The sequence below is a fragment of the Pan paniscus genome, chromosome 14 (assembly GCF_029289425.2).
Source record: "Pan paniscus chromosome 14, NHGRI_mPanPan1-v2.0_pri, whole genome shotgun sequence".
NCBI classification, from domain to species: Eukaryota; Metazoa; Chordata; class Mammalia; order Primates; family Hominidae; genus Pan; species Pan paniscus.
This window is the reverse complement of record NC_073263.2, coordinates 72,898,181-72,902,925: the sequence shown is the minus strand read 5'-3', so window position 1 is coordinate 72,902,925 and position 4,745 is coordinate 72,898,181.

Sequence of the window (4,745 nt, the reverse complement as noted above, 5' to 3'; positions counted from 1 at the left end):
AACTAAGATTAAAGATATTAGGCACAGTATGTTTTGAAAATATTAAATTGAATTCAGTTGTTTTTTTTTTTTTTTTGGTGGGGGTGAGATGGAGTCTCACTCTGTCGCCCAGGCTGGAGTGCAGTGGTGCGATCTCGGCTCACTGCAATCTCCACCTCCCAGGTTCAAGCAATTCTCCTGCCTCAGCTTCCCGAGTAGCTGGGACTACAGGTGCACACCGCCAAGCCTGGCTAATTTTTTTGTATTTTAGTTGAGATGGGGTTTCACCGTGTTGCCCAGGCTGGTCTCGAACTCCTGAGCTCAGGCAATCCTCCCGCCTTGGCCTCCCAAAGTGCTAGGATTACAGGTGTGAGCCACCGCGCTGGGCCTGAATTCAGTTTTACACATGCCCAAGCTACAGCATTTGTAAGATAGCACTTGTGAGGCATTCACACATGTTTGTTGTTTAACCATTTGTAAGGACAGGTATAGCCTGGTTCTCAGAAGGGAAAGTGCAGGTAGAATAGAGACTTGAGATTCATCTACTTGTAGAATGTAGTTCAAGTCACAGACATTAATAAGATTCTATGTGAAGTACACTGGATTATATGTGCCTCTTCACATACTTTCATTCTTATTTGTTTCTGGGACCCCGGCTACTTGTTTCACCCAAATCACCACTGAAATCATAAAGGCTGCAGAGGCACTGAGCACTCTTATGCAGGCACTGCTCCTCGTGCCCACACCTTGTATCTTTACCCTCTTGCTTCAAGACATCCCTTTTGGCACTGTGTGTGAGACAACAGGAGGGATCTGCTTGGCACCCTTGCACACACAAACAGTTAGTACAGGGAACCTAAAGCACTGTGAAGGGAAACAGTGATCAGCGAAAGTCAAGAGCCAGCAAATAAATTATTTTCTCTTCTTTCTCCAAATAGACTCCCATTAGTTCACACAGACTTTCAAAACATGGTCCAAATTAATCTACTAACGCATCAAAGGCACATGTGTTAACAATGGCTACCTCCAGCTTCATTACAAATCCATCTTCTTTCTCCTTCTTTATTTCACTTCCCCTTCCCCTCACTGTTATTTCCTTAGAATTCTACTTCGTAATAGAAGTAGTAGCACTTAAAACATTATCTACGGCAGTGCTCTCTGGGAAAACCAGATTGTATGACAATGGGAAAGCTGTATCATACTGAGTCCAAATGGGAGAGAGAAACCACTCAGTACTTTGAAGAGAAAACATTTAATGTAAAGAATTATCAATTATAATAGGAGCATAGAATAATAAAGAATTGATGAGGAAGAAGTCCAATGAAATGTAAAATTTCTAGGAATAGGTATAAGGAGTCACTACCCATAGGGCTAACTTACAACACTCAAGCAGAAGTTCCCCAGGCTGAGATCAAGATCTTGTTAGGGAGGGTACAACCCTGGCTCACTGAATGGCAGAGAAGTCGGACATCTAGAGTTCTGGGAAAAGCTGTTCACAGGGAGGTGTCTTATTAGAGGTATCCCACTACAAAATCACCTTAGAGGGTTGCTAGGGGACATTGCTGACTGATGGATGTTGCTGGCCGCTGTTCACCACAGGAACTGGATACCAAAGAAGTCAGTGCTGTGGGTGCTGGGTGCTGAAGAATCTGCATGGACTGCAGGAGCCTGTTGCCAAAAAACAAACCCCACACCTAGGCCCTGGGCCCTGGGAAAGTTGAGGACACCACAGAAGCTGGACACTGGAGAAGCCAACTTGGTTGCAGGAGCCTTCTCGATAAGCACTGAGCCAGTAAGAAAAACCCTTTTCTTCTGAAATGTCACTCCAGTGCCCTCTACTGACATGGCTTAATATCACACCAATTGGCAAAGAAAAAATATTTAAAAGGCTCAAATCCATTTTCACTGAGCAGACAAAAAAGGGTGAAGGAGCTGAATTTCTGGCACACAAACTAAGACCAACACCTAGTAAGTGTATTACCAATGACTATAAAATAATGTAGCCAGATGGATGATGATATTTAAAAAATGGTGAAGAACAATAAACCAGTGTGAAAGACAGCTGGAAAGAACAGATAACCAGGGAGAGAGGAGTACTAGAATAGCCGAGAGATCATAGTTTCAAGAAGTAATATGTGGTTAACAGTTTAATTCCTTTGGAGAGGTGAAGAAAGATGAAGAGCAAAAGAAAAAAAAGCCTTTGAATGTTTAAATGTGTAGGCCACCAGTGGTATGAATAAGTGATGTTTCAGTAAATAAGGAAGAAGACAGAATAAGATGGAATAAGGAGTAATTAAATTTTAAGGAAGCAGAGATATTCAAGAGATTTGGGGACAAATGGAAAATGCAATGGTATGAATAATTGGTAGTAGGAAATATTTCTTTTTATTATTATTTTATTACTATTGTTGTCATTTGCTAAAGGAAAACAACAAAACTTGACAAACTTGGAGATAGGGAAGAAGGCATAAAGAGATCAAAGTTGGAGGAATGAGAATCTCTTGTAAAGACAGAGACAAACCTTGGAAGGAGGGATCCCTTTCCTCTGAGAGAATGTTGGAAGAGTAATAATGGTGCAGTACATTGGAACATAGGGATTATGGAAAAAGTTCAAATCTGTAGGGATACCTGAGGTTTAACTTTTTTTCTTCTCAATAATGGATGGCTGACCTTAGTATGTTCATACCCTTACTGTGTCTCAATTTTTTTACATGTTAAATTGGTGCTTTGTACTCAACGCTATCTAAGGTCCCCTTGAGAGCTACCATTCCATGGCAATGTTAGGCTCCCTATTTTTTTTTCAAGATGGGGTCTTGCTGTGTTGCCCAGGCTGGAGTGCAATGGCTGTTTACAGGTGTGATCCCACTGAAGGCTCTCCATTTTATAGTTAGGAAATAAGAAGCAGAAAGGATAGATATTTATCCAAGCTTATTCAAAAACTGAGTGATACATTTGAGACATGAATACAGGTCTAGAGCAGTGAGACACAGGCAAAGTGCACAAAAATGTTTTGTATAAAATCAGCTTTATATGAACCACCTGAATAAGCCAACTCATGAAATGGCAGAGTAGTGCATCACATGTATCTGCAATTCAGAAATGTAACGTCAATGGATTACAGTCCAGCATAATGACAGCCCACTCAGTAAAGCTGTACTTGTGGAGTACAAATCCTGTTCAAATAAAAGCATATTGTAGGATTTATAGCAAAAGATAAGCAAAAGGAAAAGGGAGAAGTTATATGTATCCAAGACAACTGTAACCAATCCATAGAAATAATAGTATCTATAATAATTCAGAGGAATTCCAGGGAATTTCCCCTGGAATTCTGCATATGATAGACAAAGATCCTCTAATTGGATCTTCTCCAACTTTATTGCAAATCAGCTGATATTATATAGACCTAAAATGTTTAATTAAGAGAAGATTACCGAGAAACTGTTGCAGATTGGAGAAAAGGAGAAACGTCTAAATGCAATGTGGAAGCCTGGCACAGAAAAAGGCATAAATGGAAAAATTGGTGAAATTCATGTAAACTCTGTAGATCAGTAATATTGTACCACTGACAATTTTCTAATATCAAAAATTGTACCACGTTTATGCAAAATGTTAGTACTATGGGAAGTAAAGTGAGGGAAATAAAAGGACTCAGTACAATTTTATGAATTTCCTACAAGTGTAAAGTAAGTTCAAATTTAAAAGTCTATTTTTAATAAGACCCTATTCTGGTACCTATTCTAGACCTATTAAACCAAAATCACTTGGGGTTAGGCCAGGAATGTGCATATTCAACCTATTTCCGGGTAATTACATTGCACACTAAGGTTCAAGAACAACTTATACAACACAGAATCTCCTGAATGGGTCTCACGCTAATCCTACCTACAAGATGGAAAGAAAGCGTGTAGTTACAGAAATAAGGTCTCAGCAGGAATGGCTACTCCAGCATCAGAGTTTGGTTTTCCACACTGCAGGTAATGTGCAACCCTGCCATGACAGCCAGTTTGTCTGTCTCTCACCTTCTTTTAACTGGTGCCAGATTGTAAAGCAGTCTCTTGCACCTTTGGACTAGAGATTTTACCTTTTCAGAATTATTTATTCATCTTTTAACTTACATAAAAGCTTGCCCGTAATTTTATATGAAGATGGAATTTACTTTAGAGTGTGATATTGAGACTGAAAAATATACTTCTGAAGGATTTCACATTACAGCAAGGCTCTACATTGAAAAGAAATGTTGAATTTCTTGAGGTTGGATCCAAATCAATCTCAAGTCTAAGGCTTAACACTGCTGATATGTCAGCCATTTGCCAGAATGCTGTGCCATTCACTGTTAAATGAACATTTTCATTTCCCAGAGGAGTGATCTGCTGTCCATCCTTATCATATGGAGCATTGTTCCCAGGCTATTTCCATCAGCACTGCTCCCTTACAATGGACGTGTTTCATTGGTTTACATAAATTGAGGGATGCTTTTAAATAAACTGGGAAAGAACCTATCAACATGCTGCTTGTGATTAATCAGAGATTGTGTGACAATGGGAAGATGCATTGGAATATAAGAGGAATATTATGGACATCATCTTTAATAATGTATAGTATACATTTAAACAGCCTGATTTGGAAAAGATCCATATTGACTATATACATCTAAAGGGTGACTTAGAGGAGTTTTTCTTGCACAATATGATTATGTGACTAGAAGCAGGAAACAGTATTTGTCGTTTCAATCATCTAATGAGTTCTGTTATAAATGTAGATCTTTT